The sequence below is a fragment of the Biomphalaria glabrata genome, chromosome 6 (assembly GCF_947242115.1).
Source record: "Biomphalaria glabrata chromosome 6, xgBioGlab47.1, whole genome shotgun sequence".
NCBI classification, from domain to species: Eukaryota; Metazoa; Mollusca; class Gastropoda; family Planorbidae; genus Biomphalaria; species Biomphalaria glabrata.
In genome coordinates this window covers 17,130,013-17,157,851 of record NC_074716.1, presented here as the reverse complement: position 1 = coordinate 17,157,851, position 27,839 = coordinate 17,130,013, and the positions used below count along the sequence as shown (strand labels likewise).

General features: G+C 36.2%; 1 protein-coding gene across 3 annotated transcripts in view; it reads left to right on the top strand.

Annotated features, from left to right (window-relative positions):
- Positions 1-27,839, top strand: part of LOC106079964 (glutamate receptor ionotropic, kainate 2-like) — a 224,408-nt gene that overhangs the window by 148,009 nt on the left and 48,560 nt on the right. The gene's annotated exons all lie outside the window — the stretch shown is intronic.

Below are 27,839 nucleotides of genomic sequence, written 5' to 3'. Positions count from 1 at the left end.
ATATGAATCCAAAAAAAAAAAAAAAAAAAAAAAAAAAATTAAAATTAAACAATTAGTTAATTAATTGTTGGTGATTAATTAGTTTGTTTGATTTCATAATAACGGAAGTAAATGCTACTTAATGAGCGATGTGGATATACATATATGGATTTATTTCCCTCATTAGGTTTTGAAACATTTTTTTATCCCACTTTCCATTCTAGTATCAAGCTAAAATTTTGCATTCATAGTCAATAACAAACAAGAATCAATCCAAAACTGAACCAATCAGCTAATCATTTAGTATTAATTAATTAATTTTGTTTTATAGAGCAGATAGGGAGCTACACCCTGTAATTTTCAAATAAATGGCAGTAATTAGCGGTTCTTTCCCTTAGATAAGCTTACAACGTATTCATTTTTCTATTGCTTGTTTCTTAGTTTCTGTATTGTGAAAAAAAATGGTTCATTTGTTGTACTACAGTGAAGGTGACCCCCAATTTATGACATTTTAACCTTGCCTACGTCTTCTGCTAACATTTCTATTCGTGTTTCCTACAAAATAAAAACAAAAGTAATGCATGACATTTGTTTCGTATTCTATCTTGCAATTAAAAGACGTTCCTTCAACAGAGAAGACATAACGTCCTACGAGTAATTACGTCTTATTTAATTCGAATATCCTAATTAGAAACTCGGCTAAGTCATTGGTTTAGCTTGCTAGTTCAGAGAGAAACACACAAGATCAAGGCACATTTCTGATTAGATAGGGCAGGACGAGTACATAACCGTGCCTCTTCTTCCCTAAAACCATTAATGCATGAAAGGGTTGCCTGTATCAGACAGAAAAAAAAAAGATATACTACAGTTTGCCGCTCATTAATTTACACGATTAGATTAACACACGAGTAGGACGTAATCATCTTTTTTTTTCCAAAGCTTATATCAAGCCAGTCTGTCTGTCTGTCTGTCTGGTACATTTTTGTATACGTTATTTCTATCACTTCCAAATCTCAGATCAAGTTTAGTCTTTACACAACCATTTGTTCTAATAAAAGTATCAGTGAACAAATTAATCAATTCATTAATTATTTTTTCTTTTAACATGATTTTTTATACTCAGCTTTTTTTTCTTTATTCTGTCTTTTTGAAGGAAAAATTACTGTGGCGTTTGCGTCTGTTTATTTCTTTTTTACATTTGAAGCTTTTAATGTCAAAAAAGAGCACAAACTAATAGGTCAGAAGAGACATGAATGAATATTTAATTTTTATAGGTATATTCCATTTCTTTAATGTTCCCTCCAATGTTTTTAAGCGTTGACATCCAGCGTATTGCTGAATGTTTTCCATAAACGAAACCAAAAAAAAAATCTTTTTTTTTATTCCAACTTTTTATTTTGTCCAAATATCTTCGTCTTTGATGAACATTGCGCGGTCATGCGCACTAATGCCAGCGAGTAACACCAGGGGAAGGTTGAGGCGCATTCACATTTTTTTTTTTTTTTTTATAAAATGGGAAGTCCAGGGAAGAATAATTCCAGCTAATAAGTTGACGAAATTGTGACAGTTCTCTGCCCCTGCTCGTGGGCATGCAGGGCTTGAATTGTGTTTTTCTTTTTTTAAGATGCGTATCTCGAGTTGTGGAGTTGTATAGTTATTGAACATACTGTGTTATCAGGGCATTTTGATAGAAATGTTCTATTTGTTGTCCTGAAAACCAATATAATATAATTAAAGAGAGAGTAGTTTAACTCGAGCTTAATACCGTTTGGAAAAGTATATATTATGCTTCCTCTTTCTTTATACATTCAACAAGAGGATTCAAAACAAAAGAACTTATAATCATTTATACCTGTGTGATGAGCATTTTGCTATACGGAAGTTAAACATGGTCAACCTATTCATGGCAGGAAAAAAAAGCTGAAGGTCTTCCACCTCCGATGCCTAAGTCGGATCTTTAAAATAAGGTGGCAAGATAAGATAACCAATGTTGAAGTGCTACGAAGAGCAGGCTGCCAGGAAATCCGCTCTGTTATCAGCAACAGACGCCTTGGCTGGCTTGGCCACGTTCGTAGAATGCCAGTAGGTCGACTTCCACAAGACATTCTGCATGGCGATCTAATAGGAGGCAATAGAGCCGCTGGTCGCCCACTTTTACGGTATAAGGATGTATTGAAACGCGACATGAAGCTCTTCAAAATCGACACTAGCACCTGGGAAAAAGTGGCAATGGATAGATCCACATGGAGAGAGAGCATATAGGAAGGGTCTCGGATTGCAGATGTCATACACAACAGAAGCAGAAAGAAGGGTGAAAATGCAACGACTCCTGGTGATTACATATGCGCAACCTGTGACCGCAGCTGTGTATCAAGGATTGAGCTCTTTAGTTACACAAGAAGTTGCTAGCGTAAAATGCCACTGGACAGGAGGCTTGTCTGAGTACGAAGATTATTGAAGAGTGCATTATTTCACGTGGTAAGCAGCCCAAGCTGTGACCTACATATTTTGCAACTTTCAGCGTAGACATAACCATTGTTCGCCGGTGGTTGATTTAGATTTTCATTTCGCCGTCTACGTCTTTCCTCGGCAGTGGATGTTCATTTGGTCTCAAATATGTCTCCCGCGGTCTGTGCTCCCGAGCTTTCAAGTTCGGAAGCCGCCTGCAGCCAGTTGCTCTCTACTATATCAGTTCAAGCTAATTGGCGCTTCAGTTGGTCTTTAAAGCGTAGCGCACCTCTGTTACGATGACCAACTTTCTGATCACCAAAAAAATAAAAAAAGACTGATAATGCCATTATATAAAAACAAAACAAAGGCAAACACATTTATGCAAACGGTTTTAGAATTTTGGTTAAAAAATTTTTTTTTTTACATTTGTATTGCTAAGTTAAGTAAGTTCTGTTATATTAACTATTACATTTACACAAAAAAATGTTTACTTTTTCTAAAGACAAAAAATCTATTTAGTATGCATATAAGTTGGACATAATTTAAAACAACAATTAATAAGTAATTTTTCATATTATCACGTGAACTGCTGCGATGCACTGTGACGATAGAACACTGAACTTAAGGATTTGTTATTTTTTTGAAGGAAATGTTTTTTTTTTCTTGAGGAATAAGAGATTGTCATTTTACAAAACAATTAGAGCAATTATATATTCATTATAAGACATTAATTAGGCCAGGTTCACATCTAACTTCACATTCACTTTCACCTATGTTTTAGTCTGTGGACCGCTGGGGCATCACACAAGATCCGTCAACCTTCTTTCTCCTTTCTTCTCTGTCATTTGTCTTTGATAGAATTTCATTGATATTCTTTCTGAAAATATTGAAACCTGTCTTTTTACCTGCCTGTGTGGACCACTTCGGGGGCCGATTTTGAGTTTGTGTTTCCACAAAAACAGTTTTTGTAACCTTGTTTTATTTATATACATATTAAAATAGTAGACGTGCTATATACATTAAGTTATGCAGAAACATAATCAGCATAATTTTAACTAAAAATAATTATTTATTTTAAAATAACAAGCCCTTTTTAATTTTTTGATAGCGGTATCGGTTTTTTTTAACTCTCTTCAATTAAAAGTGTCTAATATTCTTACCATCGGTGAATTCTCCCTTCTGGTGTGACGATTAACTAACTGCGATTAAAAATATGCACTAAATATAGTAGAATCATAATTCCTACATAGTAATGCACACAGAAATGAAAATGTCCTAAAATCATGTCTAGTACGGAAACACGACTTAAATTCTTGATGACTAGCTCAATAAAAGTCATTTTGACCTATCCAGAGAATTGAAAAATATCTTTAAAAATCTTTTTTTTTTTCACATTTCGCCCAAATGTTGAAGTTAAATCAAACAGACGTATGAGTGTGTTCACACTTTTGTGTATTTCAATTGCGGAACCTGTTTATTGTTATTGATTCGCGATCTACAGGGCACGAAGGATTCTTTTCTCTCTTTGATCTGTACACAAGTAAACGTTTTTTTTTTCAACCCATTTGGTAAAAACGTTTCCAATAGTTAACTCCCCTAGCCCTGTTTCCCTCCACCAGGTTGTCTGAGCACTGCACTAAACTTCTATTATAATCTACCAGTTAATAACTCATTTAAACATCACAGTCAAACTGAAGCAATAACGCTGCAAACGGGCACAAATAGAAATGAAACTGAAATAAATTCGCCAGAGAATGGTCAACTAGAGAGAAGAGTAAAAGTCCATTATCAAATCCAGATTAACAAGCAATCACAAAGACGGCAGTCTCACCCAGTGGCCATTAGAAAACGTAAGCCTAGCCATGTAAAGAGACAGGGCCTGCCCTAACAATTGCGGGGCCCTATACGAAACGGATTGCACGGGGCCCAATCTGGGTAAGGATAACAATAATAAGTGAAATTTAAGATTTTGTATTAGAAAATAAATTCGTCTTGGCATTTTAATCATTCTTTATTCAGCACAAACTCACGATTAAATGAAATTTCGAGCCTTGAATGTAGCGAGGTTTTACAGTATATCATCAAAATTCTGTTTCCTACATAGATCACGCTACATAACAATAGGAAGAATTGTCAAATTGTTCAATCTATCTTCGTGAATTGTTGACTTCAAGTAATTGAATGACACCCCAATATGACAATTTTGTCAATTTTCATGAGATATTTATGTTTTCGGGAAAATTCCATGTGATCATTGAAAGTCAGGAGTCCTCGGGAACCCTGTTATAAGTTATAATGGTATAATTTCGTAATTTAAACCTAGCATTAGCTCGGGGCCTATGAAAGTGAGTGGGCCCACTGCGGCCACAAAGGTTGCAGTAGTCTAAGTCCGGCCCTGTACAGAGAGAGGACATCGCTCAGTACATTAAATCAATATTTAAAGTATGCTACTACAGCAGTTCAAACTTGATTACTATTCACAATTAACAAAAAAATATAGCTTTTATATAGCGCTACTTTTATGCATACAGCCTGCTTAGAGCGCTATGGTCCTATCTCATTACAACACAGAGAATGTCTTTCTTTCCTATAATATTAGTGGCTAGGCACACCCTGCTACGCAGACCTTACATATTTATTGAAGGATATAAACATATGTTCTAATTTTATTGTCAGTTAATACATTTCAACAACTTAAAAAGAAAATATTTTCAACATAAAATTAGAGTTTAAGGAATCATGGGAAAGCTGAATAAAAGGTCAAGGTTAATAACAATTTAATAAATTACAAAAATTACATTTTCAATTTAAAATTAACTTATTTTTCAAAAGAACACTAAGCACATGTCTTGTTCGTGTTTTGTTCAAGTCTTGTTAATATCTTGTTCATAAAAATGTAATGCAATAAAAATAGAATATTTGCAAACTTTTTAACAGCAAGATGCTAGAATCAGTCACACATGATTGGCTGCTATAATTACAGGACAAGAGGACATCAAAAGCCTCAGAAAAAAAATCATTAATGTCTTCCGATCTCTTGTATAACACTCATTTAGCTAATTGCCAATTGTTGTAGCATTTGAATGTTAATTGATTTTCGTGTGTAAGAGTGCTAATGAATTCCATACTTAAGAAAAAAAGAAACTTTTGATGCTATCTCAAAGGCTGACTGCGCTGCCGGAAGTGGATTTGAGACACGAAAATAGAGCCAATTATAAACCATGGGCAATTACTTAACATTAATTCTCACAAAGCTTTGCCCCCAACAGAGCAAGAGGATGGACAACTCCAGAGCCGCTTTCGATTAGTAAAAGGGCCACAACTATGGAGACTGGTTGCTAACCTCGTGATAATACGAACCCGTCGGCTTCTGCTGACTAAGGACTTACGCAAAGGAGGAAAATAAAAGTTGCCTATATTTGGAATCAGGAGCACCCCCCCCCCAACAGGAGAGAATAGAAACGGTATCATTCTTTTCACAGTTCCTGTAATGAGAAACCCGATATTAGTTTTGTGTTGTCTTTCTGTCCTTCTGATAGTATCTTACTTGTAGATCTCAAAGACTAGAAGAACTACTGAAAATCTGATTTCACCGTATTTTTGGCTTGAAGTATATTACAGCAGCGACTTTTCGACATCTAAAAGAAAACGTTTTATTTGTGTAATTAATTATCATAGTCCGTTTTTTTTTCTCAATAAAGCACACCTCTTTTAAAACAGTAACTACATGTAAGGGACAGTATATTGATGTGAAAATATAAGTGCTATTTATATTCGGTAACACTTATGCATACAGGTTTTGTTGTTGAAATATTGTTTTGATAAATGAAAAAAATTTTAATAAATTATTCCTGATCTTTTTCTCATGTAGCAGCTATTCACAGTTAATAGAAAAAGTTTAAGTTTATCTTTATAAAAAAAATAACCCACAGTGTGTTTATAAAATATCCTTTTTCAATGCGATATCAAACAGCTAATTATGCCTACAAATATGTGATTATAATTCTACCAACTCGTTATATGTTCAATATTACAAAGTACCAAGTAATAAATATAAAAAAAATACAAGAAAAATGAAATAGATTCTATTTAATAAGCCAACAAATCAGACAGTACAGAGATACAAAAGACACAACAAGAAACAAGACATAATTTTTTATACAATTTTTCGAGCATTTCTCGGGTCAACAAAGTCATCCTTAAGGATCAGGATGAGAACCTGTTTTCTGATAGTTAATTAATAAATTCAACAAAAACATGATTGCGTTTCAGTGACATTAGAATCATACAATTTGTGATTAGGTCCCAGTGTTATATCATAGCATATTATGGTTACCTCTCAGATACCATTATTTAGTATGTGGAATTATTTTTTAAAATTTAGTCATTCATGTATAGCTTATTATCACAAGTGGAATAAGTCTATAGACTTCATCAAAGCTAAAAAAATCGAAAAAAGTCACATGATGACTGCGACCCTATGAAAAGAATTAGAAAAAAAAAAAAAGAGGAACAACTGATAAGCAAATAAATAAACAGTGGATGCTAAGTGTGTTAGCTCAACTGCACTTCAAATATTAAAATCTTTGTTTATGGACATGATCTTTGAATATCTCACTACCCTATTATTATTGTTGTTGTACAAAATATACCTGGATAGTACCATGTAGTACCAGATAATACCTGGATAGTACCATGTAGTACCGGATAATACCTGGATAGTACTATGTAGTACCGGATAATACCTGGATAGTACTATGTAGTACCGGATAATAATAACATTTCATGCTTTTACCTCTTTGTTATAATTTTATAGTAAATAAAACATGAATACATAGACAATGTAGCATTAGAATGCTTAATTTTGTGTTTTTCAATGTTAAAACTAATCTGTTTTACCTTAAAGATTGTTAAAAAAATAAATCATACAACTTTCCTCATTTGACTACCTCCTGCTAGCGTACACTTCTAGTGTACATCTCACAGAATCATTACTAAATGGAACTTTGATATTTAATAGAAAAAAATATCTAATGCAGTAATAAGGTTTTGGGGGTTAATGGGCATGCGGTAATAATATTATCCCCACCCCCCTCCCCCCCAAAAAAAAAAAAAACACTACATTCCAGACAACCACATGATAGCTTTAATTGAAGATACACTTAATGTGATCCCATTCACGCACTTCTGGGGCCCGCCTCCGAGTTTCTATGAAAACACACTCTCTTTGTTGTTGTAAATAAGTTTTAAAACTACATTTAGTAGGGTTATTTGAAAAGAGAGAGAGAGAGAGAGAGAGAGATTATTTTTGTTTATTAAATACTGTTAAATATTTTGTTAAACATTAATCTTAGGACGGTGAAAATGCACAGGTTCTGAAAGCTAAATTGTTTCAAAAAAAGAATCATACTATTTTTCTGTGAATGTATTTTATTCACAGGCACACATAGGTTATCACGGAAAAAAAAAATTCTACTTGAAAGTCGTCTTTGGTATGTTACAATCTTAAATTGTTGACTATTTAGTTGAAATTTCAAAACAATGAGACGGAACAGCAAAAGTCTTTAAAGTCCTCAAAAAATTAACATTTTGTCATGAAAGTGGAAAATCAAGATTTCAATATTAACAAAGTAAAATACCAATGTTTCGAAAATACTAAATTTTAAATTTAAATATTTGTTTCATTTTCTAAGTAGGCCATCTAACAAGAGTCGTCTGCAAAAGTCGTCTGCAACAAGATCGGCTAAACTCTTGAAATAAGCTAGAACTAAGACGCGATTCTTATCAACTTTCATATGCCAAAATGCCTAAATTTATCTAAACTCGTGTGCATCATTATAATGACGACTTTTGAGTAATTAAAAAAAAAAAAAAGATGTCCTCATCAAGACGTCTTTGTGCTGCGTGGTGGTAAAGCGTTTCGCTTTCGATTCGAAAGATCCCGGGTTCAAATCACGGTAAAGTCTGGTATTTTAAATATCGGGATTTTTAGGACGCATCTGAGTCCAATCAACCCCAAATGGAAACGGAGCATTAGTTGATGAAATTAAAGGCCGCTGGTCGTTGTGCTGGCTGGTTGATACCCTCGTTAACTGTTGGCCATAGAAACAGATGACCGTTACATCATCTATCCTATAGATCACAAGGTCTGAAAGGGGAACTTTTTTTTTTTTACAAGACGTCTTTTTTAATAGGACGATATCGTACAAGGATGACGTCCCATTACAGACTTACGTGCACCTTACCTCACATGCGAATAGTAATATTGGTCAGTGCGGCCACCTTCATAATTAGACATAATTTGACAAGCGTATTAGCCCGTCTCATCACTTTAAATACAACTTTCCCCACATGAGAAAAGTCGTTGTAGACGCCAAGAGAATGAATGCATAGAGCTCAGAACGCAGGAAAACGATTGTCTAAAAACCCCGCCGAGGGAACTCAATAGAGCGCTTTCCAAGACCTCCTGGCTGCAGAGAGGGGTAATAGTTTTTCTTTCCAAGACCTCCTTGCTGCAGAGAGGGGTAATAGTTTATCTTTCCAAGACCTCCTGGCTGTAGAGAGGGGTAATAGTTTATCTTTCCAAGACCTCCTTGCTGCAGAGAGGGGTAATAGTTTATCTTTCCAAGACCTCCTTGCTGCAGAGAGGGGTAATAGTTTATCTTTCCAAGACCTCCTTGCTGCAGAGAGGGGTAATAGTTTATCTTTCCAAGACCTCCTTGCTGCAGAGAGGGGTAATAGTTTATCTTTCCAAGACCTCCTTGCTGCAGAGAGGGGTAATAGTTTATCTTTCCAAGACCTCCTTGCTGCAGAGAGGGGTAATAGTTTCTCTTTCCAAGACCTCCTTGCTGCAGAGAGGGGTAATAGTTTATCTTTCCAAGACCTCCTGGCTGCAGAGAGGGGTAATAGTTTATCTTTCCAAGACCTCCTTGCTGCAGAGAGGGGTAATAGTTTATCTTTCCAAGACCTCCTTGCTGCAGAGAGGGGTAATAGTTTATCTTTCCAAGACCTCCTTGCTGCAGAGAGGGGTAATAGTTTATCTTTCCAAGACCTCCTGGCTGTAGAGAGGGGTAATAGTTTATCTTTCCAAGACCTCCTTGCTGCAGAGAGGGGTAATAGTTTATCTTTCCAAGACCTCCTTGCTGCAGAGAGGGGTAATAGTTTATCTTTCCAAGACCTCCTGGCTGTAGAGAGGGGTAATAGTTTATCTTTCCAAGACCTCCTTGCTGCAGAGAGGGTTAATAGTTTATCTTTCCAAGACCTCCTTGCTGCAGAGAGGGGTAATAGTTTATCTTTCCAAGACCTCCTTGCTGCAGAGAGGGGTAATAGTTTATCTTTCCAAGACCTCCTTGCTGCAGAGAGGGGTAATAGTTTATCTTTCCAAGACCTCCTGGCTGTAGAGAGGGGTAATAGTTTATCTTTCCAAGACCTCCTGGCTGTAGAGAGGGGTAATAGTTTATCTTTCCAAGACCTCCTGGCTGTAGAGAGGGGTAATAGTTTATCTTTCCAAGACCTCCTGGCTGTAGAGAGGGGTAATAGTTTATCTTTCCAAGACCTCCTGGCTGTAGAGAGGGGTAATAGTTTATCTTTCCAAGACCTCCTGGCTGTAGAGAGGGGTAATAGTTTATCTTTCCAAGACCTCCTGGCTGTAGAGAGGGGTAATAGTTTATCTTTCCAAGACCTCCTGGCTGTAGAGAGGGGTAATAGTTTATCTTTCCAAGACCTCCTGGCTGTAGAGAGGGGTAATAGTTTATCTTTCCAAGACCTCCTGGCTGTAGAGAGGGGTAATAGTTTATCTTTCCAAGACCTCCTGGCTGTAGAGAGGGGTAATAGTTTATCTTTCCAAGACCTCCTGGCTGTAGAGAGGGGTAATAGTTTATCTTTCCAAGACCTCCTTGCTGCAGAGAGGGGTAATAGTTTATCTTTCCAAGACCTCCTGGCTGTAGAGAGGGGTAATAGTTTATCTTTCCAAGACCTCCTGGCTGTAGAGAGGGGTAATAGTTTATCTTTCCAAGACCTCCTGGCTGTAGAGAGGGGTAATAGTTTATCTTTCCAAGACCTCCTGGCTGTAGAGAGGGGTAATAGTTTATCTTTCCAAGACCTCCTTGCTGCAGAGAGGGGTAATAGTTTATCTTTCCAAGACCTCCTGGCTGTAGAGAGGGGTAATAGTTTATCTTTCCAAGACCTCCTGGCTGTAGAGAGGGGTAATAGTTTATCTTTCCAAGACCTCCTGGCTGTAGAGAGGGGTAATAGTTTATCTTTCCAAGACCTCCTGGCTGTAGAGAGGGGTAATAGTTTATCTTTCCAAGACCTCCTTGCTGTAGAGAGGGGTAGTAGTTTATCTTTCCAAGACCTCCTGGCTGCAGAGAGGGGTAATAGTTTATCTTTCCAAGACCTCCTTGCTGCAGAGAGGGGTAATAGTTTATCTTTCCAAGACCTCCTGGCTGTAGAGAGGGGTAATAGTTTATCTTTCCAAGACCTCCTTGCTGCAGAGAGGGGTAATAGTTTATCTTTCCAAGACCTCCTGGCTGTAGAGAGGGGTAATAGTTTATCTTTCCAAGACCTCCTGGCTGTAGAGAGGGGTAATAGTTTATCTTTCCAAGACCTCCTTGCTGCAGAGAGGGGTAATAGTTTATCTTTCCAAGACCTCCTGGCTGTAGAGAGGGGTAATAGTTTATCTTTCCAAGACCTCCTTGCTGCAGAGAGGGGTAATAGTTTATCTTTCCAAGACCTCCTTGCTGCAGAGAGGGGTAATAGTTTATCTTTCCAAGACCTCCTGGCTGTAGAGAGGGGTAATAGTTTATCTTTCCAAGACCTCCTTGCTGCAGAGAGGGGTAATAGTTTATCTTTCCAAGACCTCCTGGCTGTAGAGAGGGGTAATAGTTTATCTTTCCAAGACCTCCTTGCTGCAGAGAGGGGTAATAGTTTATCTTTCCAAGACCTCCTTGCTGCAGAGAGGGGTAATAGTTTATCTTTCCAAGACCTCCTGGCTGTAGAGAGGGGTAATAGTTTATCTTTCGAAGACCTCCTTGCTGCAGAGAGGGGTAATAGTTTATCTTTCCATTAAAAACAACCTAAGAGGACATTATTAATTCAAATTCTTTAAGAAAATATGGACTCCAGACTAATCAGACATATACGTTCAAAGACAACCTGGAAAATTGTGAAATAATCTTGACACTGTAAGCATATTTTCTTGTGATATCTTCAAATCTTTCCTCACCCCAATGTTGGAGTTTACACATTTCTCCCAGATCTAAACTGGATAAAGGGAGCGCAAGTTTTTAATTTTTATTTATTTTTTTGGGCAAAACTTTGAGAAATACTTTTCTAAATAATTGTAAAATATAGGGGTTGCCCTGGGTGGTTGTGAAGGTTTAGAAGTTCAATCAATGGCGAGCAACTCCAAGCCCTCGTTCAGTCTCTTGACGACAGGACATCTACCATGTAATAGTGGAGCATTAACATCCTCTCCAAAGAGCTACAACTCAGAACATTTTAGTGAATAAAATACATTATTTAACTATAAAAAATATCTACACTAGACATCACTTCAACAATAATACTGTATCGTACAACAGTCCAACACGGACTATCTACGATTGGAAAAAAAACTTTCCTACTCTCAAAACTCTAACTTTAGTCTACGACTCTGACAATATCCGCACTCTCAGTCTCTCAATGTCCAGTCACCAACTAACTTACAAGAAATCACAGATCACATCTAGCCCTACACACATTCACGTGTTGACCTGAATCTGACCATCTTGTGCAAACCATGGCAGTGTAAACCTATACATTTAGTCCTACCATGACAATAAACACAAACAGTTTGTGACAACTGAACTCAGGATACTCTTACCCGACTGTCTGCTAGTCTTGTCATTTCCCGCCTAAAAAAAAAGCTTTTAAATCTACTAGAAAAGAGTCTGTAGCCTAGCAGCAAAAAGCAGACGAGAAGAAGTAAACTAACAAAGAAAAGTGTACATTTAATAATGCATATTAATTATGCTGTCCACTCTGCGGACTATCCTGTCTTGCTGTGCGGACAATAAAATCACGTCAAATAAACTTAGCAATCGAATGTACAGGTTAAACATTTTTTTAAAAATGTAAATGGAAAGTTTTTCTGAAATGTTTGCATTTATTTTTTGGCTTTTTTTTTTTATGTGTCATGAAAAAAAAGATATTGACGCCATGGCTATTTATAGACATGTCTTATTCCCATGACGACTTCATAGCCCGTCAGACAAACACACTGATGTGCACACAAATAAAATCAACATGAGACACGAGCAAAAATTGAAATATGAAGTACCTCGGACTCATGAACTATTCATAAGACATTTTAGACATAGGAGCCAAGAGACATTTTAGACATAGGAGCCAAGAGACATTTTAGACATAGGAGCTAAGAGACATTTTAGACATAGGAGCCAAGAGACATTTTAGACATAGGAGCTAAGAGACATTTTAGACATAGGAGCCAAGAGACATTTTAGACATAGGAGCTAAGAGACATTTTAGACATAGGAGCTAAGAGACATTTTAGACATAGGAGCCAAGAGACATTTTAGACATAGGAGCTAAGAGACATTTTAGACATAGGAGCCAAGAGACATTTTAGACATAGGAGCTAAGAGACATTTTAGACATAGGAGCCAAGAGACATTTTAGACATAGGAGCTAAGAGACATTTTAGACATAGGAGCTAAGAGACATTTTAGACATAGGAGCCAAGAGACATTTTAGACATAGGAGCTAAGAGACATTTTAGACATAGGAGCCAAGAGACATTTTAGACATAGGAGCCAAGAGACATTTTAGACATAGGAGCCAAGAGACATTTTAGACATAGGAGCTAAGAGACATTTTAGACACAGGAGCCAAGAGACATTTTAGACATAGGAGCCAAGAGACATTTTAGACATAGGAGCCAAGAGACATTTTAGACATAGGAGCCAAGAGACATTTTAGACATAGGAGCCAAGAGACATTTTAGACATAGGAGCCAAGAGACATTTTAGACATAGGAGCTAAGAGACATTTCAGACATAGGAGCCAAGAGACATTTTAGACACAGGAGCCAAGAGACATTTTAGACACAGGAGCCAAGAGACATTTTAGACATAGGAGCTAAGAGACATTTCAGACATAGGAGCCAAGAGACATTTTAGACACAGGAGCCAAGAGACATTTTAGACATAGGAGCTAAGAGACATTTTAGACACAGGAGCCAAGAGACATTTTAGACATAGGAGCTAAGAGACATTTTAGACACAGGAGCCAAGAGACATTTTAGACATAGGAGCTAAGAGACATTTTAGACATTTAGCCTTGTAGTATTTCATACATAGTAAACATACGACATTTTATACAAAGAAACTCTTTTTGTCCCCTGGTAATTAAATTATTAAATAAACTAGAAACTCTCTGATATCAAAGTTTCACATTTAAATAACGAGTGAGTCTGGTGTGAATGTAGATTTTGTTTTTCTAAAGTTATAATGTTTTGTTTGGTGTAAAGGACTAATTGTTAGAAAAAATTCCTTATGGCTAATAATAATAATAATAATTATAATAATAATAATAATAAACAAATATGACTCCGAAGCATTTCCTCTGAACCTACACAATGCTGATGTCAATGTCGGTTTGGACGACGTAGGGCATGAGATTCGACAATTGGAAGAAAAAAACCTCCACGGAAAATTCCCGGCTTTATTACATGGGGACAACATCGACAAGGCTGCTTCCTTAACATGGCTCAGAGCAGGTCATCTCTACCCTGAAACAGAAGGCTTTGTTACAGCAATACAGGACAGAGTAATCAGGACAAAAAATTTCGAGAAGCATATCCTGAAACGCAATATTGTCGACAAATGCCGAAAATGTGGAATTGTGGGGGAGTCGATTGAACACATTATGGCAGGATGTCCAGCCCTATCAGAATCAGCCTACCTAGGTCGCCATAACCAAGTTGCAAAGTTAATACACCAACACTTGGCTTTGACGAACAATTTGATCGGTAACGACACTCCTTCTTATTATAAATACTCGCCACAAGAGGTTCTCGAGTCTACTGAACATCTGCTGTACAGGGATAAGCCTATTCTGACCGACAAAACGGTAGATTTCAATCGCCCGGATCTTCTGTTCGTTGATAAAAAAGAACAAACCGCTACCATTATCGATATCGCCGAACCACTGTCTCATAATTTACGAAAAAATGAGAAAGAAAAACAACGAAAATATGGGAACCTAGGCTTGGAGATTAAGCGTCAATGGAAATTGTCCAAAATAACAATATACCCCATTGTTATATCAACCGAGGGGATAATAACAACTGAACTCACAGATACATTTAAGGCCCTTGGCATTCCTAAGAACATCCTCGTTGCCTGTCAGAGCCCGGTACTGCTGCAGACCTGCCACATCACCAGAAAATTCCTCAGTGGAAACTGATAAAGGGACTACGATGAATTTTGTTTCTCTTTAGCGAAACTCGACCCTGGCAGCGCCAGAGAATGACTACTCGTTCGTTTCTAGCATAATAATAATAATAATAATAATAATATAATACATTGTGTGTTTTGGAGCCAAGGGGCATCTTCTACATAGGAGCCATAAGACATTCCACACCTTGCAGTAATGCCCTCATCTATTGACTACTTTGTGTACAGTCCACTTGCATTTCTTAGAGCGCCAAGATGTTCTGTGTTTCTATTCTTTCTTTCCTTGAGCACATCTACACGCATGCCGTCTGCTGACAAGCTCGCTCCAGACGACTATATTGGAATGCGAGAAATCCAATAATAAGGGCAACAACTCATTGCCTCATACACTCGCTTGCCGATTAAATCTTTCATCCTCACGGCTCTCTCCCCTACCTGCCTTCGCTACATTCCCAGCACTTTTATCTTTCTTTCTACATCCATGTTCTAGAAAAGGATAAAAAAAAAAGATAGAAGCCAACTAACCCCTTCCATTCAGGTTGAGTTATTGACAACGTACACATGGAATCTGGGTATTTCAATATAGATCTAGGTTTTTAGTTTTCGTCTTACAAACTGCAACTTACTGGGTATTTTCTTACTAGTTTTACTAATTTACATGTATCATACATCAAGAAGAGCAGTTTAATTTATTCGATATTTCTTAAACAATATACTTATATATATATTTACGTTTACCGTATGTAGATGTTTGATGTCTTTACTTTAGTTTCAAGGGACCACATAGTCCCACAGACTTGTCGGTCGTTCCTCTTTTCAAGTTGTTTATGTCTACATCTTTTGAATGAACTGTTATCAAGTCATGTTGACAAAACAATAGCGAGTCCAGTCTATTGGCCATTGAGAATAAATAGTTAAACTGGTTGTCAGGGAGTCTGATCAGAGATAACATTCTTTGATGATATTGTTGTTGTCTTTACTTGAACTAATAAGCATCACTAAGTGTCGACACATCACAACACCAGGCAGACATCCTTACATTCGTGTGTGTATATATATATATAAATGTAAACATATAAAATGTATATATATAAAAGTAAAAACTTATGATTCTATAGGTATAAAAATAATTATACTTTGACTCTATCAAATTTGTATAACAATAAAGAAAATAATTTTTGACTCTGATAATCTAAAAGATGTTTATTGTATGGTATATTCGGCCTGAACACTGATCTGCAACGTCACACTTTATAGGCAGTGGAGACCAATCGCTGGTAGCCGCGTCATAGGTCTGCATGACGTGGCAAAGAGCAATTGGGTTCCACTGCCCACATGCTTAGACATCGCAGGTCAGTGTTGAGGCCTTCTGTGACGAATGGTCTCGGTTGAACATACAAACTAGTTTAGTGGCATGCTTGTTGTGACACGGTTACTATGTGTGGTCAACCGTGACACACGGTCAAGTGTTGGGTAAGGGAGAGTTAGGGGACTTGCGGGAAGTGACGAGTGTGTAAACAAGAAGAAAGGAAGTCATCTAGTAGAGTTGGTTATCTGTAGACAATGTTAACCTTGTAAATATGTTACGTTTGAATGCTTCACAATAAAAGGCAGTTTATACTGAAAAGGACTTGTTTCTTCACAATGCTCATGACTCAAATAAAACAATGTTTGTAAGAAAATAATTGTGAAGAAATTGTGAATACACTAGCTGTGCCTCTGATTGTACACATTGAACAAGCAAATTATAAAAAAGAAACTTAAAACAAACACAGCTTATATAATGGAAATAACCGCACAATTACTGACATATGCCTCAATGCGTCAAAGTTTATCTCACCTTTTCTATTTAAAACTAATTTTATTTTTATTGATGCATGTGTTGTTATAGACATTGAATAGTTGTGCAAAGTTGATCCTAGAATGGGAATTGGGGACAAATCACGTGAACAAGATTTATATCAGAGACAAAGAGACAGATTGAGTTGATAAAAGCTTTGTAAAAATAATGTTTTTATTTTTATGAATAATGGGGCTTGCAGATTTAATTTAAAAAAAATAAATAAATAAAAACCACTTTTTTAAAGAACAAAGCTTATATTAAGTGTCATTCGTTTGGATAAGTCATGTGAGTTGTAATAGATCTAGACCAAAAGCAATAAACTGTACCATTATTAATATTTGTATCTATTCTTATTGTTTAGCGCTATTTCAAACTTTCAGCTTTCTCACTGCCTTATGATCCTAACCCTTGCCTGGACCAGTTCAGAAAGAGAAGGGAGAAGGAGATATCTGTGGGAATGTTACCGTGATCGCTTTTAAATGCGTAAAAAAACAAACGTGTTCATTCATGGCTCGTGCCACCTTAAAGAAAACAACTTGACTTACAGCGCCACATCTGTTTAGTACGATTTCTTTCCCTTGATTACACCAAACAAAATAATTAATAAACAATAATTAGTTAATTAATTGTTGTTGTTTTTTATTCATTCTAGTTTTGAAAGAAATAATTTGCATAATCTCTTCCTGATCCGACATTGGATATGGAAGAAATAGCGTTCACAAACTTTTTACCTTACAGACAAACAGACAGATAGGGTGAGTTTATATAAGCTTTGTAATAAAGAAAAACTGTAGTAATATTCGATATACAAGAACTTTGCAAGCTGCAAAATATGAAATCAGACTTTAACATCTTTTGCATTTTACCAAAGCAAAAATTATGAGACGAACGGACGGACTGGCAGACTACACAAAAGTAGGGTTTTTTTTTCGCTATCGGGGAGTTATAATATGTTTGAATCGTTAAAATAATATTCATTTTGTGGAAGTATGCTTGTAGTTTTCAACGTTTTTTTTTTAATTTTTGTTGTTGTTGTGAATCATGAATTTAACATTTTTCATTTTTTTTATCAGATATCTTTATTTAAAAGTCTTATTCCTGTATCGGGATCAAAACACTCGTCTAATTGAAATAACTGTCCCTTATTTTTTCTCCATTCTAAAAACATCGCCCCCAATTTGCCAAACTTTACGAAAAAATACAGCCACCTTATCGCTGAAAAAAACTCGAGCAAAGGAAGATGATTATAATCATCAAGACCATGCCCACAGGACGTGACGTTAGAGGCCGTGTTTTACGGCCAGATTTAAATAGCTCTCCAAGACAAAAGCGCAACAAATTTCGCAGGCCTAATGAAACCTTGGCCCAAGGGAGCTAATTCTCCAAGATGGATAACTCTTCAAATATTTAAAAATGAAAGTAGCATCCCAGAGCCATTCAGCAAAACAAATTACTGAGTTGAAGTTAAAGAAGAAAATAAAAAAAAATACTCTAATGTTAAACAAAGCAAAAATGACTTAGATTTTATTATTATTTAAAGACGTCGTTTTTTTTAACACGAAAACAATAAATCATCAATTTGCAATAACATCCTGCCCTCAGAAAGAACATAGTTAAATCCTAGATGAAGTTACTTCAGTTCAGAGAATTCATAGTGACTAGGCAATGTCTTTAGTTCAGAGAATTCATAGTGACTAGGCACTGTCTTTAGTTCAGGGAATTCATAGTGACTAGGCGAGGTCTTCAGTTCAGAGAATTCATAGTGACTAGGCAATGTCTTTAGATCAGAGAATTCATAGTGACTAGGCAATGCCTTTAGTTCAGAGAATTCATAGTGACTAGGCAATGCCATTCTAGGGAATTCATAGTGACTAGACAATGTCTTTAGTTCAGAGAATTCATAGTGACTAGGCAATGTCTTCAGTTCAAAGAATTCATAGTGACTAGGCAATGTCTTTAGTTCAGAGAATTCATAGTGAATAGGCAATGCCTTTAGTTCAAAGAATTCATAGTGACTAGGCAATGCCTTTAGTTCAAAGAATTCATAGTGATTACTAGGTAATGTCGTCAGTCCAGAGAATACAACGTTGCTAAGTAGAAATGATTATTCACAGAATACCACTTCGGAAAATACTGGTCGAACATGCTGCGTGGGCTATCGATCTGTCCTTCCTTCGAACAAATAAAGAAATATTGTGTCACCGATTCTTTAAGTGCCCAAGTCTCCATAAGTCTAGACACGTTCTGTTTAAAATAACATCCTATAGCATCATTGAATAATACTTTTTTATTTATTAATTATTTTTGTTTTTGTTTTTGGGAGGTGGAGATAAGACGACAAATCAAGAAATCTGATTTTAACAATAACAAACAAACAAAAAACTTTAAAAAACCCAAAGTAACGAGCCATTTCTAATATACAAAGTGGAAGTTTTTCTTCGCATACATATATATATATATAGTTACATTACTACATTAGTATGTTTTTTTTTTTTTTTTTTTAATAACTGGTGATACATTTCAAATGTGTTTACTGAGACCATTAGTCCATACACTTCATAGTATATTTGAATGTGCATAAATAATTAAAACATGTATGATCCTTCGTGTGACATTTACGTTGAATGTTTCTTTTTAGATCCAAAGGTACTGGGTTCAGATCCTCAGAGAGAAAGTCCGTGAACTTAATTTAAAAAATTTACTATCAGCGGTAGATATCCAAACATTGAATATGAGGCCGGAATAACCAAAATGAAGCCCCAAAATGTCAATCAGCTAAGACCTAACTAAGTCGTCCACATTCCGTTTTTAATACTAATTATAGACGCAATATGAATATTTGTACTCGTACGCTTGTGATTGTTAGTGTCATACACACAGACTAAAAGAATTTGTTTTTTTAATCTGTACGCAAAGAATAAAAATTAAACTTTTCTGTCTTGGACCGCCCCCCCCCCCCCCCACTATTGCACTCTCCAGTGGGACGAGATCCTGGAGGGTGAGCTCCCTTTCCCGCACCATCGAATTGTTACGCTGAATTCATAACCTGTCTATGACCTTTCAACCTTCTCTCATTTCCGTAAAGTCCCGGGCCGTTTGACCAAAACCAATCCGACGATCGAGTCAAAGACAAGCAGCCATCGATCACCCCGTCGATTACATCACGACCGTTTCAGACTTACATTTGTCTTTACCTCCCCTTACCCACCCCCCAACTCTTGTGTGTCTTGGTCTTTCTTTTCAAACTAATCTCTGTGAGGATTAACTCCCCTTTGCAATACTCTAATAGTCGTATTCGATTTGTTTTGACATGTAGATATTATACGCCGGTGTTATTGTTAGTATTTAACTACAGATGGTTTATACACGATACTAACAAGGGGGAAATACTTTAGATCTTGGGTGCTTCATCCTCTTTACAAAACTAGTTAATTCCCTTTGACTTTTGATTTTCAGATAGATTGTCCCTTGTGTTTCCAGCTTAACTTGGCTAACTTAGGCTTCTTACCCGCTCCATCTGTCTTCTCTAACAGTATAAACATAATGATCATACCAAACTACATAGAACCGCTGTTAGAATTCAGTAGAGATACAAAATAAATGGCAAGTAACTCTAGTGGGGATTTTCACAGCAGACGTTAATCACAGTAATCTGCTCTTGTTTTTTATTTCTATTTCTATTTCTTCGTCAATGTTCTGTTAGCACTAAAATTCAGTAAGAAAGATTTTTAAAAAAAGGTAAAGAGAAAGCAATACGAAGAAATGGGGTGATGATGTAATGGAAACATGTAAGGAAAGAGAAACGAAGAAAAGAGATTTTGAAATTAAAAGAGTAAATAAACAAGGTCAAGGACGCCATATAGAAAGATCATCGTTGCCAACTAAAAAAAAAAGCAACAAAAAAAACACCTTTGTGCTACGAACAAAATAGCTTAGAAATGTCATTTTACAGTGCTGAAAAGTTCCCTACGAATTATGAGGCCTATATGATTTATTAAAATACTTTCTTTTCAAAACATCCGCATTTAGTACATCGAATAAAAAAAAAGCTATTTGTGTATTTGCCTAAGGTACCTGTAAGGAAATCTTCAATATTGTAGTCGTATTCTTCTGAGTCTCTTGTTGGTTCTATAAGTCTTTAAATGTGTTTACTGTTTGTCATTGTCGCGTGCTTCTACCCCATGAAGGTCTTATGAACTAAACATTCTGTCTTTTTACTTTGGTCCAACATGGTCTTCTATGTGTACGCCTATTGTATTTGTCGATACAGTTACCCCTTACAGAACTCCCTGTTTTAAGTTATATACGCTCTAATGTATTCTAAACTCGAGTCAACGCACATTACAAACAAACAAACTTGTGGCATCAAGCAATCTAAAAAGTTATTGTTTAATATCTACGATGTTGTGACGTCACATTGCAAGATGACGTCACATATTATGTCCAATGTTAAAGTGATTTTATAACGAGGTCCCTGCCTTGACTACAGTTTACTCTGACCTATACATTCAAAAGGATTGTAAACGTGATTTTGCCAGAAGTATGATATGAAATGGAAGAGTATAGAAATAACTTAAGTCACTCAAGGTCTTCAATGAGGGAGGTCATTGCGTGTCGCTGGGAGGAAGAATTCGGCCAGTCAGAGGGGAGAGAACGGGTTCGGACAATTTATTACTTCTGTGTAGCAGTCCCCTAAGAGATAGTCTTAATAAAGTCACAAGTCAGATTTGATTATAAGTCATATTTTTTTCTAATGTCAAGGATCTCATTTGATTTACCTCTTTTGTATATTGACTCCACCTATATACCACTATATACTCCATAGTTCTTCCTGACTCAATCCTGTTTCTCTCCCTTGTAAAGAGGACCCAGTACTCTCTACAACACCGTCTGATCTATCACCCTGTATTCTTATTTAATGCGCAAAATGCTTAAATATGTTAGCTATAATATTTAATACATGGGTTTTGGGTCATATATAAGAAAAAATCTCTTTAAAAACAATAACAAAGAACTCCGTCCTTAATACTATATCTACCAATAATGTACAAGCTATTTCCCTTATTCCATATCAAACAAAATAATTAGTTACCGATAATTAATTGACTAATTAAGTTTTTTACACATTATGTATTCATGTTTTGTTAGGTACAAAAAATAAATGTTTAAAGTATGAACTTGATCGGAGAATGCGTGAAGGAGAAATAGCGGTAACAATTATTTAAGGGGACTAAACCCAACATATTTAGCCAAATGTTTGAACGCTGAAATATTAGTTTATTAGTTTCCCCTGCTGCCATTAAACAAAATAATGAATTACCAATAATTAAATGACTAATTGGTGTTTTTTTAAATATTGATTTATGTCTTGTCTATGTCAATCAATAATTGTGCTAAGCTTCAGTTTGATCTGACAATGGGAGTGGGAGAAATAACCTGTACACACTTTTTACCAAACAGACAGAAAGAGTTAATATAAGCTTTGTAAATAATAAGTACCGTATTAGTGTTTATTTTAATGGCACTCACACGTGCTGCACACTTACACACTCTTTGTGGATGCACACGTACACAGTCTATAAGGAGGCACACTTGCACACTCTCTGTGGATCCACACGTACACAGTCTAAAACAAAGAAATTAGCTTAAGAGTGTCTGTACAGTATCTCTTTAAAAGACTGATGATGCTAGGAGACTATAATTGGCAGCACGTGACCAGATCACGTGGTGAGTTGAAGACGATATTCTTTAGGGAGATCTACTCTGTGGGGAGGTATTTAGACAGAACCTCAATTGTCTATTGGATGGCACTTCTTAGAAAATATATAGATCTAAGGAGAGCAAACAGATATTTAACCCATTTCTCTATCATGTTTCTCTCTTTCTTTCATTATCGCGGTTTCCCCCCCCCCCTCATTTTCACTTTCTCTCCCCCCTCCTTCCAACCCTGTCTTTCTCTGTCTCTGTGACACGAGTCTTAAAAAAAAAGCTATTAAAATAATGTAAAAATGACAAGCAGGAACGACAACTTCCGCATTTATCAACCGACATTGTTTTTATTCAGAACACAATTCAAAAATGCAAATATCCATTAGTCTTAAGAAACACATTTGTTAATTGTTATATACGTTTTATTTATTAAGAGAATGTGGCTAGACATGCATATTCCTATACTAAGTAGGCTTGTTCTGTGTTCCTTAACATTATTATAAAGCTTTTATCAACTCACTCCGTCGGTCTGGTTAAAAGTTTGATGTATACAATTTCTTCAACACACACTGTAATATAAAGTATATAATTATTTCTTTTTTCTGACAACACAAAAATCAATATAGAAAAATTAATCAATTATTTCATTTTCTATTGTAATTAATTATTTTGTTTTGTATCTCGAATAAGGGAAAGAAATCGTACTTGACCCACTGAAGTGTTGGTATGAGCAGAATTTAACCCCTTTATAGGTCGCCCCTTTAAAGTATGTTTCAAACAACAATGCATAACTGTATAATATTTTATAGCACCTCACTAGCAGAATGGTTAGTATGTAGGGTTAGGGTAAGACCCATGAGTTCGAATTTAGGTATTTCCCTTTTTTTTTGTGTGTAAATGCTTTTAAAAACCGATTATGGTAAAATTCACCCAGATATTAATTTCTTCCCCCCCCCCCAATTTTTCCAAGTGAGATGCTTCAAATAATATTGCCAATGTTTAATATGTTGAAGTTACCATCTCTCACAATCTCTCACTATCTCACACAATCTCCCACTATCTCTCACTATCTCTCACTAGTCTTCGACATCTCAATTTACTATCCAAATATTTGAAGGTCTCTCTGGTACATTTTGACCGTGACTGATTTCCAAAAGTCATTAGTTCTTCCAAGTGTTGGTCTTGTATTGAGGGTGAAACTTAGATTTATAAGAGGAAAAAAACAACTCACCCCCAAGATCAGTATTATAAAACAACTCACCCCCAAGATCAGTATTATAAAACAACTCACCCCCAAGGTCAGTATTATAAAACAACTCACCCCCAAGGTCAGTATTATAAAACAACTCACCCCCAAGATCAGTATTATAAAACAACTCACCCCCAAGGTCAGTATTATAAAACAACTCACCCCCAAGGTCAGTATTATAAAACAAAACTATAAACAGGTCCTGATGGTCACGCTGAGAATTTGTTCGATTTGTCCATCTAGATAAAGTCGTTATAAAATACTGCTTCATTCGCTTAACAATTCATACACATAGTCGATGTTGTCGGGAACAAAAAAGAAAACTTCCATTGGGTTTCAAACATGGGTTTTGTTTAGTTCGAATGTGTCTAGATAAAAGTGGTGTGTAAAAATGGAGGAAATGTGTAGAACTAAACATAGAAATAAGTTTATTTATTGATTTATTGATTTATTTATTGATTTATTTATTGATTTATTTATTTCATTCGCATGTTGACTTCATAAAATGACGACGGACAAAACTGAGATTGAAATAAAATCTTAAGGGAAAAATTAAAACCGCTGCCGTTTCGTCCGTCAAAGATGCTTAACATGTTTAGGCCATTGGTCAGTAATTCCAGGCTAACTGTTCCTATTTCTTCATCATCCAGCCCAAGTGAGAAGTACATCCGTCGGCTAGGACTTTCGCGAATAACTTTTACATTACAAAATATATGTACATCTAGTACATTAAGTAAGAACACATTTTGTTTTAATATAGGTATAAACTTTCACTCATAGCACTAGTATATATTGATCTGACTCTCTTTAATTTCTATGCAATAAATGCCCAGTACTGAGTGTCACAGCAAGATGGACATGTTTCAAATTTGGGACAAGGTCAAGCGAAAAAAACAAAAAACAATCTGGAGCAAAGAGAAGTGACTCCTGTAAGAAGACACGTGGGCACTCATTATCCCTGCTTACTTCCTGGTACGTGCTGCCAGAGACAAGGTCTCAGTACGTGGCGAAGTCTGGTGCACCCAATAAAACGTGTTTCCCCCAAGGTCTTGAAGGTTAACACCAGAGTGCATACACATTTTGAGCAATCTTGCGAGTGAGACTGCGCAAAGCTCAAGTTCTTTGCAATTAGTTATTGCTGAGACTAGTGGCCTCGAACTCAACCTGTTATCTGGTGATGAAATTCTCTCTCTCTCTCTCTCTCTCTCTCTCTATCTATCTATCTATCTATCTATCTATGTATCGCAAACAGAAAGAACAGATTATTTCTCTAACCACAGATATTCTTCTTACTTCTAAACGTCAGATCTATACTTTTTATTTATCTATCACACACACACATACACAGGATAGCTTCCAGGTCTAGTGACACCCCACCCCACCCTCCATCCCTCGCCGTCCTGTTGGAGGTTTGGGTAGAACACAATCATCTTCAATTTGATGAACATCTGAAACATGTATAAAATACACACATAAACACAGAGAGAATAATCTAGTAACAAAATAATCCAAACATATAATGCCATTCAAATTTAAATTCACTTTCTACTCCAAATGGCCCACATTTTTTAGAATCACCACTCTCTACTTAAATCGTCGGCATCGAAGACAATGTCTTCATGTTTTTTATAGTAGAAAATATCCAAGTTGGCCTTGATTTCCATCGCATCTCGGAAAGAAAATTCAGACCTTCTGACGTAAATGTTTGCTAGCGGCGAGTTCATGGCCATCAAATTGTCTGTGTATTTTCTCCTACTCTTGTCCAGGCCTGTCTTAACATTCAGTTAACGTCTGCTGAGTGAAATACGTTACTTTTTTCTTCTTCTTCCCTCAAGTGAGCATTTGTGGTCGATATCCTGCCGTCTGCTAGAGATGATGGTGAATGTATTTCATAAGGGTGGCCAACAAAAGCTCCCATGGAATGGGCAGATTGTGGCCGCTGCACCTCCCAGATAGAGAAGCTAATTTCGTTTTGACTACAACTAAAATAACATTCTCATTTCTTCACACCGTCAGGCTCTTCAAAGAAAATGTTTTCTGAGGACGGATAATTGTGCGGAATTCTGCAAGTGGTTACCGAGAAATGAGAAAGATGACATGGCTCAATACGATGTCAGGAAAGATGTTATGATAAGGCTGCATCCTGTGGATGTCATTAAACTTGTGACGACATAGCACATAGGATGTTGTTGACTTTGGGATGTAATGGTATTTGTGAAGTCGTGGTACTTGCGGTGTCATCGTAGTGTCATTGTTTTGGGGATGTTGCCGTGATGACATTGTACTTGTGATGTCATAGTTCTTGTGAAGTCATCGAACTTGTGATGTCATCGCGTTTGTGTCGTCAAACTTTTGATGTTATTGTTTGTTGATGACGTATTTGGGATGTCTTAGTTCTTGTGCGCCAATACACTTTAATTGTGATGACTTTGCATCTTTGATGGCATTTCACATAAAATGACATCGTACTTGTGATGTAATGATTTTGGTTATATCTTTGCATAAGTAATGTCATTGTGCTTATAATGTTATTGTACTCATGATATCATCTTACATTTGATGTCATTGTACTTATGATGTCATTTTACAGGTGATGTCATCGTAGTTGTGATGTCAACGTACTTGTGATGTCATTGTTTTTGTCATTGTAGTTTTGTCTCAGAGTTAATAGCTACATTTATTTTCTCCTATAGCGACCAATTTACCGTATTAAATGTAATGAAAGCTCTTTTTCGTTTCTCTTTCTCTCACCCTTGACGTCCTGCTTCTACGGTCCACAATTTCCTTTTTCTACCATGTTAACGGCTCACTGGAGATTTTAGGGGACCTTGGTAGACACATTACAGAGACTGGATAACTGATTTCTCGCACCCCGTCTCTCTCTCTCTCTCTCTGTTCACATCTTTCTCTCTCTCTATCTTTCACTATTTCTGTGTCTCTACCTTACTCCCAGTCTGGTCTGTCCGTCTGTCTCTCTTTCTTTTTTTTTCAGCTTAACTTTCTTATCTGTTCCTTTTAAACATACATTTATTTCTTCTTGTCATATTGTTTCTCTTTTCTCTCTCTCTCTCTTTCTCTCTCTCTCTCTCTCTTTCTCTCTCTCTCTCTCTCTCAACAAATGCCAAAGTTGTGGTACTTTAGTTTTTATCTCAAGTGTACTTGAAAGCTACCAGTGAAGGTACTAAGGTTTGATTGGAGCAATTTTAGATCCATTGATCCAGCCTGGTTTCTCTAGTGACCTTAACCATCGAAGCAGACAAAGTATTCTAGTCTGACCGACAGCAAACATTCAGGCTCGTACAGTAAAAGTAACACGTAAATAATACGGGAGAACAAAAAAAAAGAAAGGATTAAAAAAAAAAACCACAAAATATACACGTTTTAGGATTATGAAAGGAATCTTGTAGTATGTTATATATTGCAGCCACTTTATAATCTGTAGATTAAAAACTAAACAAGAAAAAAGAAAACACGTTTGACCATGTTTCGACCATGGTTGACCATATTTTGGCGATGTGTGACCATGTTTAATGAATGTTTTGACTGTAAAGAAAGCGTGAGCAATTAATATGATTTAAAAATGATCTTTTTTTTTGTTGTACATAATCAGGACCGGATTAAAGGGAGGTAAGGCGGGGTTACAGCCCATGGTACTCCACAAGAAAGTGTCATCCAAAATGGGAAACTTTAATTGTTTTTTAATTATTATTTTGTAACATTAGTTTCGCAGTTTTACCAACAAGACCTTAAATCTTTCAGTTGACAACACACGATCGTGGTTAAAAAGTGTCCGCTTATAGTGTGCTCGTATTTTCGTTACAACAATTAAATTGCGTAAACCTTAAACATTTGTTTAAATATCCATATTACATAATCTTTTGTTATAAAGGAACGAAAATGGGATACAAGTTATAAAAGTACTTTCTTATACAATATAACATGCTTTTAGATATTTGTACTTTATATTCATAAGTAGCTTTTTATTCAAGCTTTCGAAAAAATGTAAGGTCTCCACAATAATTCTGTTCCGGGGCATCCACATACCTAAATCCTGCCCTAAACATAACTAAATTAAATATTTTGTTTCGCTATTTGAACTGTCTGGTGGTCAGCTGTATGTATTTCTTGTTTTTAGATCGATATTAGAGGGAAC